The sequence below is a fragment of the Rhinolophus sinicus genome, chromosome 7 (genome assembly GCF_057876585.1).
Source record: "Rhinolophus sinicus isolate RSI-liver-muscle chromosome 7, RSI-T2T, whole genome shotgun sequence".
In the NCBI taxonomy this organism is placed as follows: domain Eukaryota; kingdom Metazoa; phylum Chordata; class Mammalia; order Chiroptera; family Rhinolophidae; genus Rhinolophus; species Rhinolophus sinicus.
In genome coordinates, this window is record NC_142507.1 from 27790167 (window position 1) to 27806277 (window position 16111).

A 16111-nucleotide genomic window follows, 5' to 3' on the forward strand; every position below is an offset into this window, starting at 1 on the left:
GACACAAATTAGCTGAGGTTGGTGCTGAAGATCTTCCACAGGGCAGAGAGAGTCTTTTGCAGTTCAGTTAGGCTATGGAAATGTAGGCTAGCAGAGGAGGGTACCTGTCTAGGCCCTGCCTGCCCCCACCCCTGAGGTATAGGCCCAAGTCCTCACCCAGAAGCTGCGGTCTGGATTCCAGATTACCAGGGCCACCAGGGCTGCTGGTGGGTGATGGGAGGACACCAGGCCAAGAGGGAACAGCATCTCTTCTTACCTCTCAGACATGGCACAAGGAAGGGAGATAGAAACAACAGCTGGATGCCACCTAACATATCACCAGAAAACAAGGGCCAGTGACACCCAATGCCAACACCACCACCGCCACTACCCACTCCACTGAACAAAAGCATATATATCCTTGGTGATTCACCCAGAAATATGGACTTGAGAACAAATGAACCCAGGGAGGCTTAATCAATGCCTTGCCTGAAAACAGGGACGTCGCAACAGAGTCACTAAAACCAGAAGCCCAACGGAGCATAGACTAGGGCACAGGGCCTCCTGCTCCCAGCTTCCATTCCATCTCTCCCCTTGCTCCCAAATCCCCATGCACATGCAGGGCCAGGCATGGACCCCACAGCTGGGGCAAAGGCTGTGACCGAAGACCAGGGACACCATATGGGGCACTTGCTTAGTTCAAATCTTGGCTTCCTTTTAACTCTCTTTATCTTTCTTCCAAAGATAGTCCCTGTCTGGGGTTTGTTCCAGATCTGAAGTAACAAGGGGCTAGGGTGATATCAGTGTGTACTGATGGAAAATGGCTGGTGTTTGGTGTGCATGAGGTTTGCTGGGAGAACAGGTTTTTCCCCTATGTAGGGTTCTGTGGAGGAGGGTCCTAAAGAGCTTGGGCTGTTCATTATAAATCACCCCACTCCAGTAGAAAACAGCACAGAGCATGACAGATATAAAATGGTTCTAACCCACAAAGAGACGTGTGAGTAAGCATGGAGCAACAAGTCCAGCTAAAGAGGATAAATTTCAAAAGAAATTCCAAGTTGAAAAGAAATAGCCCAAATTAATTTTCCCCCTGAGAATTTATCAGAAAACAAGATTATTATTATCCTGAGCAGCTGAATGTTTAGGCTTCCTCAGAAAATAAAACATTCCTTTGATAGAGGATGCCTACTGACTCCCACCAGGAGTCCTGTTTTGAGGTTCCGACAGGGGCTGGGGTCTGTCCGCAGTGGAGAGCGTGGAGGCTGTCTGCACACCCCACAGGGAGCAGGCGGATTCAAAGAGCTGAGGAGAGAAATCTACTCTAGTTTAGAGAATGAGGTAGGCTGGCAGAGGAAGCAGAGTGTAGGCTGAGATCTGAATGAATTACCCAGGTGGTGAGGGCAGGAACAGTATTTTAGGCAAAGGGACCCACCAATCATTTTCTAGGACCTGGTATAGGGAGTGGGCTGGAAGTGGAGAGAGGATGATGCTGTGGAATTTGGTTTGCAGAAGCAAGCAGTGACAAACCATTAACCAAACTATGTTAAGGAGACTTCCTTTTTCAATTTTTTTATTGTGGCACAACACACATAACATAATATTTACCATTTTAAACATTTTAAGCATACAGTTCCATGGCATTAAGTATTATTGTGCAACCATTCACCAACATCCATTTCCAGAACTCTTTTCATCTTGCAAAACTGAACCTCTGTGCCAATTAAACAACGATTTCCCATACCTCCTCTTTCCAAAAATGACTACTAGTCTACTTTCTGTTTCTGTGATTTTGACTACATTAAGTACCTCATATAAGTGGAATCATACAATACAGTATTTCTTTCTTTGTGTCTGGTTTATTTCACTTAACATTACATCCTCAAGTTTCATCCATGTTGTGGCATATGTCACAACGTCCTTCCTTTTTAAGACTGAATAATATTCCATTGTATGTATACATTACATTTTGCTCATCCATTCATTTGTTGATGGACACTTGAGGTGTTTTCAATGTTTTAGCTATTGTGAGTATGCTCTTATAAATATGGATATACAAATAGCTCTTCTAGACTCTGCTTTCAGTTCTATTGGGTATATATCCAGAAGTGGGATAACTGGATCATATGGTAATTCATTTTTAAGTTTTTAAGGAACTGCTGCTATACTGTTTTCCATTAGAGCTGCATCATTTTACAAACTTGTTATAAAAATTAGACTTCTCAAGAGAAAAGCTGTGAAAGATTTTTGTAAATGTTCAATGCAGGGGGTTGAGTTAATCATATTTCCCTGCTCCTGGCACATTATCATCCTTTCAAGTCCCCTAAAATCGTTAAATTTCACTGAATCCCATACCCCACTCCATTCCCTTCCCCTTCAAAGACAATGTCTTTAAAATGTGTTTCTTCTTATTTGCATGTGTTCCTACAAAGTGTATTTTGTGGTTTTGTGCACACATATTCTCAATTTATGTAAATGAATGTAAGTTTATCTCATTACATTTTCTACCTTTTTTTAACCAATTGCTGTTTTTCAGACAGTCCATGTCACTAAACACACACAAAATCCATCGCTTCTAACCAGTATTCAGGTGGTCCACATACACAACTTTCCTTCTATCCCAGGTTGCTCCAACCTCCTGCCCCCCACACACAAAGCTTCAACGAACATCTTCAGACCTGTCATTTCAAGGTCTGGGGATTTCCAAGGAGTCCATCGCTGAAACAGGGCATCCCATACTTGATTTGGCTTAATGGGATGAAGTCTTGTCCAGAATCAGTGTCCAACTTGCACAACCCCCAGCAGTGCATGCGACTTCCCACAATGAGGGAGCTGTGGTGAGACATCATGCTGGAAAGCTGAGCTTGCAAACCTGATTTGAGCTGAGACTTTAGTTTCTGAAGAGTGGAGCCACCGAAGAATTTTTAACAGCCTCCTTAATCAAGGGAAATGATCCTACCTTTCGTATTCTAAATATGTACTTAACCAATGCCTTTTTTCTTATCACTCTCTTATACAAGGAACTACTGATAACTGGAATTGACAAAAAGATCAAACCTCATTCACACTTGGAAGCTCATGCAACTTTTTAAAACACATGTCAAATGCCATTTTCTAACAGGAAACTATATTAGAGGCAAGGATTAGGGGATTTCACCACATTGCTGTGATATTTCAGTCTGTTATTATAACCTTTACTCCCATAAATGAATATACACCTTAAATCGTAGGCTGAATGAAGAACTTAATGGAGGATGAAGGGTGTAGTCAGTGAGGAGAGTGAGAGGAGAGTTTTAGATGGAGGTAAAGTCTGCTAAGTAGATGCCACTACAAAACAGGAGGTCAGAGAACAACCTTCCTGGAGCTCCCTTGTCACCGACTATCAACATCCTAAAAGGGAACTGCAGTACAGAGGAACACAGAAGCACAAGGAGACCCCGAGACAGTGGCATTCTCCTGGGTTATATAGCATAAGGTTTAAGAATAAGTAAATTACATATGAATTAGAAATTAAAACTCTAGATCCTTCCCTTACACACTTAGCTGTCTCTAAACCCCAGTTTCATTACCTATAAAATGGTGTCAATAATAATCTCTATTTGTGTTTGTTGGGAGGGTTCACTCATTCTTTGTGCCATGCACTGCTCTGGGTATAAGGAACTTCAGCAATGAGCGAGTCAGACAAGATTTCTATCATTAGGAAGCTTACACCCCAGTGAGGTAGGATGGTGATAAAAATAATTTCATAGAGATGAAATCCCTCAATAATTTCATAAAGATGAAACCACAGCTATGGTAATCCAGATGTTAGCTGAGGACTCCAAGCTCCTTAAGATCTAGATAATATTGTATTTTACCCCTTTCCTGAGCCCTGTGGAAAAATTCCTTTCAAGATTTTTGCAAACCAATTTTCAGGAATTTACTTCTCAAGGTCATGTCTGCCTCTTTTTTTCTGCCTGCTCTGAATTATCGTTCTCACATACTACATCAGCCGAGTCTTTTCTTGATTCACACACACACACACACACACACACATACACAAGTGACAGAAAGCTTTGTTGAGTTTAGAGCTGTGGGTGGGGGCTCAGAGAGAATCAATGCAAAACTTTAACATTTATTTTTGGTTGTTTGTATTTGTTATGTTCCTTTTGCCATTGGGCCATGTGGTTCAGTCTCTCCTTCTGTGTACCCCTAGTTCTCTCCTCTCTGTTTTTCTTCAATCCCCAACACCAAGTACATCCTCCCATCCCTCTAGTCCCATAAGGCTCCCCAGTGACAACCCCCCTCACTGTCCTCATCTCCCTTTGACCTCCAAAACCTTCCACACTGCTGACGGCACCTTCCTTATGCAACTGCTCTTTTCTCTTGGATTGTCTCTCTCCCCCCTCTCTGCCACTCCCACGCAGGGCCCTTTGAGGCTCACACTCCTCCACCAGCATATCAAATGTAGGATCTCTTCAAGGATCAGCCCTAGGCCCACTTTTTTCCTCACGTTATGTACCAGGTGTCAATAAACTTTTTCTATTAAAGGTCAGAGAGTTAATACTGTAGGCTTTGCAGACTGTAGAGTTTTTGTTTCAACTGCTCAATGATGACAATGAAGCACAAAAGCAGCCGTAGATGACTGTCACAGACATGACAGTGTTTCAATAAAAGTTTATTTGCAGAAGCTAGATTTGGCTTGTGGGCCTGCGTTTGCCAACCCCTATACTCTACTCTCTCTTGAATGAACAGATGCATTCTCAAGGCTTCAACTACTATGCGAATTTGTGGTTTCTACCAGGTTTCTACTCTGAGTTCCACACCCATTTTTGCCTCCTCAGATAAATAAAATGCTCCCCAACTCAATATCCTCACATGGACCTCATGACCTTCCTACTATCCATTTACCCCCTTTTCTTTTCTATCTCAGAAATGACACATCAATCAGGTCAGGCAATCCAGACACCTGAATTCATTCTGAACACCTCCTTCACCCTCACTCCCATGTTTAAATCTAAGATGAAGTATGCTGATTTCACCCATTAAAAATTGCTTGAGTTTTACACTTTCCTCCACTTTCATAGCTACTCCTTTTGCTCACACTTCTGCCATTTTTGCCAGGAGAATGACACCACCCTCCCACCTGATTTACCCACATCCACCCCTCCACTTTCCAATCCATTCTCTTCAGCACAGCCAACAGGATGGTTCTAAAACATAACTATGTGTTCATGTCCTTGCATAAGACACTTTCTATTATTCTCAGAATAAATACAAAAGTCCTGAACCTAGCAGAATGGCCCAGCAGGGCTACTACCACCCTCCCTCCCCAGCTTCTCCTCAGACCATGTCTCTAATCCTCTTCATCTGCCTTAAATGCATTTTCTCCCCTTCTTTATCTAATTTCTTCTCATCACTCAAATCTCAATTCAAATATATCAAATTCCTTTTCATATAATCTAATTATATCACGTGTCTCTCCTTCATAGTACTTACTACATTTCAATTGTATGTTTATTGTTTCAACTGTGTTTGGCAAACTACAGCCCACAGTTTAAATCCATTCTCCATCCATCTTTGTAAAAAAAGTTTTTTTTGTGTGTTTTTTTTTACAAATCCACACTTGTGTGGTTGTGCATTGTGGCTGCCCATAACTTGGGCAGTTATGACAGACCATGAGATGCACAAAGCCTCAATTATTTACTCTCTGACCCTTTAGAGAAAAGTATGCTGCCCCTGGTTTTGTTTATTTGATAATTTTGTCTTCCACGCTGGACAGCAATCCCGCAACAACAGAGATCATGTCTCTTTTTCTTCATACTCCACACTCAGCACCTGACACTCAGCACAAACATGATCAGTAGTGGTAGAATGAATGAATCATCAGATATGCCACGTCAGGTCATGCTTTCCATCCTAAGACATTTTCTTAAGTTATGGTAATGGTAGTTACGATGGTAATTTTTCAATTTTCTTTTTCTTTGTCGCTTATAATTCCCACTCATTCCACCAGCTATAATAGTTGAGGCTCACTGAAGAAACTTCATGCTTCTAAAGAGGGAGTGAGCATAGGAATAAATAGTCTGAATAGAGGGTACTTGTTATTCCAAGTGTGGGTAAAGTGATCATACACTAACCAAGAGTTAACAGGCCTCTTTGTAAACAGCCCTCTGCTACACATTCCACACCCAATGTCACACAGCCTATGAGGGTTCCTTGGATCTACCCTCACTTTACAGCAGAGAGAACCTGGCTTGATGGTAAAGTCATTTGAAGAATCTCACCCACATCTTATGGCTGCAAATTCTTTTCTTTCAACACACCAACATTTCCAAAAATTGTGCTTTGTAGAAATGTTTATGAGAGAAAAGGGGTTTCCATGTTCAAATGTGATTGGAAAGCTGGTCGTATTCTATAGCGCTGGTAGAGGCTCTGCAAGAACAAAATCTGTTTAACATTCCCTAACTATATTTGACCTCAGCACACCTTTTCCCATAAAGTACCCACAAAATCTCTGCAGAGACTTGAAAAAAACACATATTTTTAACAATTTATCTAGAGGCTGTGGAGAAAAAGGAACCCTCATACACTGTTGGTGGGAATGCAGACTGGTGCAGCCGTTATGGAAGGCAGTGTGGAGGTTCCTCAAAAAATTACAAATAGAATTGCTATATGACCCAGCAATCCCTCTCCTGGGTATCTACCAAAAAAATCTGAAAACATTTATACATAAAGACATGTGTGCTCCAATGTTCATTGCAGCTTTATTTACGGTGGCCAAGACATGGAAACAACCAAAATGTCCTTCGATAGATGAATGGATAAAGAAGTTGTGGTATATATACACAATGAAATACTATTCGGTGGTAAGAAAAGATGATATAGGAACATTTGTGACAACATGGATGGATCTTGAGAGTGTAATGCTGAGCGAAAAAAGTCAGAGAGAGAAAGCAGAGAACCATGTGATTTCACTGATATGTGGTATATAAACCCAAAACAACAAAAGAACAAGACAAACAAATGAGAAACAGAAACTCAGAGACACAGACAATAGTTTAGTGGTTACCAGAGGGTAAGGAGGGGTGGAGGGTGGGAGATGAGGGTAAGGGGGATCAAATATATGGTGATGGAAGGAGAACTGACTCTGGGTGGTGAACACATAATGGGATTTATAGATGATGTGTACAGAATTGTACACCTGAAAAAAAAAATCTATCTGCCATTTATCCCAGCTTAAAGCCAATGCAAGAATCCATTCGATTCTCTGCACAATACATATTACATGCCTGTCCTTGCTGCCCTGAAGATGGGAGGATTTGACTGGTAGTGGGAAGCAGTGTCTCAGGCCTTCCTTCCTATAAAATGCCTTCAATTCCTAAATTACCCCCATTGTTCCATTTTCTCAGAGCAAATGATTTAAACTGTCTTAAGAAAAATGAAAATTCATTATCTGAACAAAGGAATTCACTCAAAATAAAAATGAAGGAGATAATCCTCTTAAGTGATTTTTGAGTTTAAAGAGCTTACCTACTTACATGTTAAGTTGAATATGAAAATACTGCAGGTTATGCCCCTGTAAGCATCCCATCTATACTCCATGTTCATAAATAAGGATTAGTTAAGCAGCATCATTCTGAGGTGCTACCAATTGCCTAATCTGTTCTCTGTTGCTTCAGGTATGTAACTCAATATATATGATATAGGAGGCCTGCAATTAGTTCACGAACTTGTTGCAACAATGTTGCAAATGTGTTTTTTTTATATCAGAGGGATTATTCATTATGAATTTGTAACAACTGAACAAACAGTTAACCAAGTTTACTATTTGGAAGTGCTGAAAACGCTGCGTGAAAAAGTTAGACGAAAACGACCTGAACTTTTCGCCATCAATTCATGGCTCTTGCATCACAACAATGCACCAGCTCACACGGCACTGTCTGTGAGGGAATCTTTAGCCAGCAAACAAATAACTGCATTGGAACACCCTCCCTACTCACCTGATCTGGCCCCCAATGACTTCTTTCTTTACCCGAAGATAAAGGAAACATTGAAAGGAAAGTGTTTTGATGACATTCAGGACATCAAAGGTAATACGATGACAGCTATGATGGCCATTCCAGAAAAAGAGTTCCAAAATTGCTTTGAAGGGTGGACTAGGTGTTGGTGTTGGTGCATAGCTTCCCAAGGGGAGCACTTCAAAGGTGATCGTAGGGACATTCAGCAATGAGCTATGTAGTACTTTTCTAAGATGAGCTCGCAAACTTAATTCTCAAGCCTCGTACTTTATTCCTCACTCAGTGATAAGCCTCTCATTTGTCTTTATATCACCCTCACTACATGGCCTGGTGTTCAAAGAATGTCCATTGAATAAAATTGAAAGCCTTTTGATTTTTATTTTACATGCCTCTAACCAAAAAATATTTGGGTGCACCTACTACGTGCCAAACACCATTCTAGGCCTAAGCCTAGGAGTTCACAGTCTACATGTGGAGATAAACAATGACATGATGTCTCATAGTGCACAGCAATGAATGCTATGTCATTATCCTTAACAATAGCAATGGTTTTCCAGAAAATTGGGAGAAGGCTTACAGAATAGACTTACTCATTAGAGCTTCTCTTCAGGTCCAGGCTGGAAAGCGGGACATGTATGTCACTGGGCAGGAGGGGCTGTGGGGAAGCAGGATGGCAGGTAGAAGAGGCTGTCTGAAGTATGGATTGTGGAGGGTCTGGTGGACTAGCCTGAAGTGTCCCAACTTTGTTCTATAGGTAATGAAAGCCATGGATGATTTTTAAGAAGATTTTGTTCCTAAATTGATTAAATCTATGTTTAAGAAGAAAACTCAGTCGGAGAAAAGATTATAAGAGAGAAAGCCTTCTCTTTATTTGAAAAGGCACTGGACTCCGATAAGGGCTAGTATCCAAAATATACAAGGAACTCATGCAACTCAACAACAGAAAAACAAACAACCCAATTGAAAAATGGGCAGACGACCTGAAGAGACATTTCTCCAAAGAGGACATACAAATGCAAATAGACATATGAAAAAATGCTCAACATCACTAATCATCAGAGAAATACAAATAAAAACCACAATGAGATATCACCTCACCCCAATCAGAATGGCTGTCATCAACAAGACAAATAGTAACAAGTGTTGGAGAGGCTGTGGAGAAAAAAGAACCCTCATACTCTGTTGGTGGGAATGCAGACTGGTGCAGCCGTTATAGAAGGCAGTGTGGAGATTCCTCAAAAAATTAAAATTAGAATTGCCATATGACCCAGCAATCCCACTCCTAGATATCTACCCAAAAAATCTGAAAACATTTATCCATAAAGACACATGTGCTACAATGTTCATTGCAGCTTTATTTACAGTGGCCAAGGCATGGAAACAACCAAAATGTCCTTCGATAGATGAATGGATAAAGAAGTTGTGGTATATATACACAATGGAATACTATTCAGCGGTAAGAAAAGATGAAATAGTACCATTTGTGACAACATGGATGGATCTTGAGAATATAATGCTAAGCGAAATGAGTCAGACAGAAAAAGCAGTGAACCATATGATTTCACTGATATGTGGTATATGAATCAAAAACAACAAAAGAACAAGACAGACAAATGAGAAACAAAACTCCATAAACACAGACAATAGTTTAGTGGTTACCAGAGGGTAAGGGGGGGTTGGTAGATAAGGGTAAGGGGGATCAAACATATGGTGATGGAAGGAGAACTGACTCTGGGTGGTGAACACACAATGAGATTTATAGATGATGTAATATAGAATTGTATACCTGAAATATATGTAACTTTACTAACAATTGTCACCCCAATAAACTTTAATTTAAAAAAAAGAATTTATTATCTAAAGACAGCTCAATAAAACTCCTAATGGAAAAAAGAAAGGCACTGGAACAAAGCTACAGTGTTCTTAAACTAATTTTAGGGGGTATCCTACTGTACATCACTTTAAAATACAGATAGAGTTTGCTAACTTACCAGTGACTCATGCAGTCTAAGCAACATTACAGGGTGCTGGAGGTGAGGGTGCTTGAGGGAGCCATTTCCTCTGAGGCTCTCCAACTTGTTCTTGCTGGACAAGGCAGAAAGCCAAGGATCAAAAGGAACCCACTCTTTCAAAGCCTTCTTGTTTCCTCGTCAGTAGGGGGTTGAAGAACATGCAACCATGGTGAGGCATGGTGAGGGTTCATCTATTCCAGGAGACTACAGGAAGTCACCTACGCCAGGCCATACTGTCTCATTGGTGTGGCCAGGGAGAGGGCCCTTCAGGATGCTGGACAATACTGGGAAGGAAAAGGAGGGAATCCTTGACCTTGGGCCTGAGTGGGGCTGTAGAACACTGAACCCTGAGTGTCTCTACAAGTCTCAAGAAGAAAAAAAAAAATCTTGGAAGCTGACAAGGCAGCAAGTGAAAACAAAAGATTCTATCTGGTAGGAAATAGTACAAAATGTAGAAAAATTTGTTTTGTTTGGGAAGATAAAATAAGTAATAGACCGCTGAACTTGGGTCAAGAGAGCACAGCAGCTTTCCCCCGAACTGAGAGCAGATAAAGAAGGAAGTGTTTTGGAGACATGTATAAAAAAAGAAGCTATTTTTAGGGAAATTGTCTTAAACCCAATATGGCTCCTTTCTGCATAGATGGTGGCATCTTTCTGAACAGACTAACCAAATCCATTATGATAAAACAATACCCAAGGAAACATTGGGTTTTATGACCCCAAAGTCAAGCCTGTAGTAGGTTCTTTGTGCAGTCTGGAGGTAGGAGGGGCGGGGAGATCCTAAATGATGCACACTGGCTTTCTTCCCTAAGTGGATTCCCTCACTGAGTGAGTCACGCACCAAGTTTACATTTGGCTTTGTGCTCTGTGAATCAAAACCCCAATCAGAGCAACCTCAGATAGAAGAGCAGCCTCATTCAGAAGACCTGAGTTATTCCCCACTAAGCCTAAGGTCAGCCCAATGGCTGCAAGGCTATTGTGCTTGGAAAAAGAAAAAAAAAGAAACCAACTTTGGGCCAGTAGGATTTTCTATATGCTTTGGATTCACTATTTATACAAAAGCATTTTTTGCTAACAGTAATCCATTGAATGCTACCTGAATACACTTAACCAACTACAGAGCACTGCAGAAGGGCTTTGTGTCCCTCTGTGTAGTCTAGGTGTTTTCAGAAGTGGAGTGGCCTCCTCATTGGGTGAATTCTCTCCTATTTCATCTCACATGATGCTCTTTTACAGAATGGCCAGAAGGGATATCCAACAGGAACCATTTGCATCAGAAGATCCTTAGGAATTGAACACTTCATTGTTTTTGCTTCCTTAGAAGATTTTGTTCCCTACATATATAGCCACCTTCATTCCAACAGAGGGGTCTAGCCATAATATTGGCCGCTTTGAATATAAAGCTTAGTGGAGCAAGCACCATCTTACCTGTCTTACAGGGGTAGACAAATGAAGCTGTCACATGGGCAAGTGATTTAGAGGACTGTGGGGACAGAGCCAGGAGAGCAGTTTCCAGGCTCTCAGCCTCATGTGGAAAGGTGCTGGCTTGGGTAGTACATGGTAATCATCTGTGACTAGTTGGCCATCAGCTGTTACTGGTTAGCCATTAGCCACTGATATAACTTCCGTGGCTAAGCTAGCAAGGGCAGATGGCAGATTGCAGCTAGCAAGTCAGGTGAGTTGGCAGAAAAGCGGACAGCAGGTTTCAGATTGTGTGGATCCTGCTTCCTGTATCTCCAACCCAGCCGCCAGCAAGAATATAGTGGTATGAACCCCCATCTATGGCTCCGTGGGTGTTCCTTTTTGGCCTCACCATATCCTGCATCATTATGTGGGGAGTGGGAGCTGAGACCCCGTATGACACCCCGCATGATAAGGATCAGTACAGTTATCCAGAGCAGTCCTGTCAAAAGACACAAATATTGGGACAAAGGGCCATTTGAGATTTCTAGTGATAGGTCATTTTCATGGTAAGAGAGCTGGAGGGCTTCCTGCCACTACTTAGCCATGTACGAGCCCAAGGGGGGTGGGAGATTATATCTATCTATCTATCGATCTATCTAATCTATGTATGTATACCGGGGGTGCCAAAAAAAATGTATACAAGTAGACACTTTGGTCAACATTGCTTGAGCACCTATTGTAATTGCAGAATCAAACGTGACCTGCATTCATCTTTTGTAATTGGTATATATTGAATATTACAATTTTAATAGTTTTCTTATATTCAAATGTGTATACATTTTTGGGCACCCTCTGTGTGTGTGTGTGTGTGTGTGTGTGTGTGTGTGTGAGTGTATGTGTATGTGTATGTATATCAGCTCTATTGATCTATAATTCACTCAGTGTCCCAGAGAGCAGTTTCCAGGCTCTCAGCCACACGTGGAAAGATGCTGGCTCAGGTAGTAGATGGCCATCACCTATGACTGGTTGGCCATCAGCTGTAACCAGTTAGCCAATTAGCCACTGATATAACTGCCGAGACTGAGTTGGTTGGTTGGTTGTTTGGCAGGCAGAAAAGTGGTCAGTGGATGGTGGATCGGGTGGATCCTGCTTCCTGTGCGTGTTTCACTCAGATTCCAGTGAGACTGGGGAGCAGGAAGACCTTTTGTTGGGGTACTGGCGGATGTTTGCTTTTGTATTCCACCCCAGCCGCCAGCGGGAATATAGTGTTATGACTCCCCTATGGCTCCATGGGTGTTCCTTTTTGGCCTCACCATATCCTGCATTCTTATGCGGGGAGCAGAACCAGGGACACAGCATGACAACCTGCATGACAAATGGCACAGTGAGCAGGGTACAATGCTGGCCAGAATGCTCAAAGGGGTAATGGAGCAGTTTATATGTGTGAAAGCTCATCTTCGGGGCCCATGAGGAGCTGCACCGGGAACGGGAGGCACGGACTGCCTGGGAGACTCAAGCCTCCAGATGGCACACCACCCTCTTGGCCATAGAAGGCATCGCCTTCCTCTTGGTAATCTGCTGCTGCTGTAGGCTCTGAGGGTTGTGGACATCTTGCACTGAGGCCACCACCCACTCAGACACCTGGCACGGCGAGCAGGATTCCAGCCAGGTAGGAATGGTGTTTGACTCTGGGCAGGTGGCCCCCACACAGTGTGTTATTGTTCCCGTGGCCATTGTTCTCAGAAATTAGACCCCCCGAGGAGGAGTGCGCGGACATTCATGGCTCTCCGGCCAGTGTGGAGAGGGCCCTGCAGGTTCTGGCTAAGCAGGTGCCGGAGGAGGTGAAGGGGACAGCTTGCCATGTGGGCTGGATGTTCCTCACAGCGTTGCGTCATAACATGGAGGACGCACTTAATGAAATAGCTCAGGTCCAGACCAGCAGCCCCGGGGGAGGTGCTGGAAGATGGGGACCACCAGTTGGAGGAGGTTCTCACCGTGGTGCATCATAACTTGGAGGAAGTGCTTGCTGGAATAGCCCAGGTGCGGGACCAGGTGTCCTGGTGGGAGGCTCTGGAAGCTTAGGTCCTCCTGTTAGAGGAGGAGCCCCACAGTGGAGACTCTGAGGCAGAGGCAGACGATGCAAGTGGACACAGTGTAGCTCCCATCACCCACGCATGGCCCATCTTCAAGCAAAAGGTAAAACCTGAGCAACCTTTGAGCCCTGGAGGCATTGCTGCCCGCAATCCATCTAAGACCGAGTTCACCACCTGCACCCCTTATACTCCCACTGAGTTGCAGGAACTGGGGAGGCAGTGACAATAGCGCCCTGGAGAGCCAGTCACGGCTTGGCTACTGTGTTTATGGGATGAGGGGGCAGATAGCATTCTCTGCTCCCCAGGCAAAATGGAAAAGCTAGGCTTTGTGATGGGTCATCCATCCTTGCGACAAAGGTTACAGAATTGCCATAGGTTGGCCCAAGACCAGGGCAGCCACACTCTAATGGAGTGGCTCACTGCTGCAGTACTCACAGTATGGGGAGAGGCTGGTGAGCTGCCAGACACTGTGAGTCAATGGCAGTCATATACGGAACTTACTCAAATCATCTGTGAAATGGGTATGAACATGCTATGTTCAACCCTAATATGTGGGGGTCAGATGACGAGCTTTTTACAGCCAGCATGAAAGATCTGGTTTTGGATACTGCCCCTCCAAGTGCTTTTGGATCCTTGGTTGCCATTCTTACACCCTATGTGGGGCGGCGGATCCATGAAGTTACCACCGCCATGGCCACCCTGGGGGATGTTGAAAGCTGGCAGCAAAAGAAGTTAAGACAGGAGGTCCGAGCAGTCGAGACCTGGAAGCCCAAGTCAAAAGTAAGGGGGCGAGGTCGCAGTCCTCAGAAGGTAACACGCAGGCAGATGTGGTGTGATCTCGTGGCAGCAGGGGTTGATCAGGAAAAAATAGACTGAAATCCAATGCACCCTTGTTGGAACTTTGGAAACAGTTGCGCCTGGAACAACAATTCCGGCAAAGCCTAAAGGAGAAATCCGGAAAAGCGCAACCTGTGTCCCTCCAGGACTTCATGCAGCCGCTTGAGGCCAACTCCTCTCAGCTTGATTAGGGGTGGGGCCAAGGTACCTGGTCAGAGGGGACAAGCGGGGACCAGAGGCCCCACATGGAACTGTCCATACATTGGTCACCTTCTAATGTGCAGAGGGTTTGGCCCTAGCTGACCTGGCACAGACTGCAGTCTTATTTATGAGAAACCCTGGCTGTGCCCAGGAAGTCTGGCTGTGCCCAGAAAGTAGGGGGACATTGAGGGACACCCCCTGAGACATTACTTGAACTGGACTGAAATTTTTTCTTGTGAGCTGGGTTCCTAACACAGGGCCCCTGGCGGAAGACGCCTGTCACCTAGATTGTGAGGCGAGATCCTGGAGGGGTGGTGTGTGGGGACAGAGTCCCAGAGAGCAGTTTCCAGGCTCTCGGCCTCATGTGGGAAGGTGTTGGCTTGGGTAGTAGATGACCATTGGCTGTGACTGGCTGGCCATAGCTGTAACCAGTTAGCCAATTAGCCACTGGTATAACTGCCATGACTGCGTTGGTTGGTTGGTTGGTTGGTTGGTTGGTTGGTTGGTTGGTTGGTTGGTTGGTTGGTTTGCAAGCAGAAAAGCGGACGGCAGATTGCAGATCAGGTGGATCCTACTTCCTGTGTGTGTCTCACTTAGCCGCCAGAGAGACTGGGGTGCAGGAAGACCGCTTGTTGGTGTACTGGCGGATGTTTGCTCCTTGTGTCTCCAACCCAGTTGCTAGCGAGAATATAGTGGTATGACTCCCCTACCTATGGCTCCATTGGTGTTCCTTTTTGGCCTCACCATATCCTGCATTCCTTTGTGGGGAGTGGGACCAGAGACTCCACATGACACCCTGCATAACACATACCATATAACTCACCCATTTAAAGTGCACAGTTTAACAGTTTTTAGTATATTCGTAGTATTGTGCAACCAGAACCACAATCTATTTTAGAATATTTTCATCACCCCAGAAGAAAACCCATACCCATTAACAGCCACTTCCTATTTACAACCAACCACTCCAGCCCTAGGCAACCACTAATATACTTTCTGTCTGTATAGACTCCAGACAAATTTTTAATATGCCTGAGTCTCAGTTTCTCTACCTACAAGAAAAGAGAAACTGGGATATGTGCATACTAAGGAAGCCGTCAAAAGTCTCTGTCTCTTTAAGACACCTAAAACCTATAATCATGTAATACGCAGCTTTTCATGGGATCCTGCAAAAACAAGCCATGGCATTAGTCCTGGCTTGGATTATGTCCTTCGTTTAGTTAATCTAAAATTCATTTGAGAGGTCGAGTGTACATGGCATCCCATTTTCCTGGTGCTCATAGGCTCCACTCTGTTGCACACTCCCCTTTGGAGAAAGGAGCCCTAGCCATGCATGGAACCTCAACACAGATCGCAGAGCACAGATTGCAGAGCACAGTAACAGCGTATCTCACTAGGTTGACTGCACTAGTCACATTTTAACAAAAAGTGATAGACTTTCCAAGTGATAGCCTGATATCTGTTCCCAGACAGTTAGTCACCACACACATCATGTGTAAGGAAAGGTTCCAGATGTATGGAGCAGATTAAGAGGGAATTTCATTAAATTAGTCATTTTTAAATAAAGAATTCAGTAGCATTTAGTACA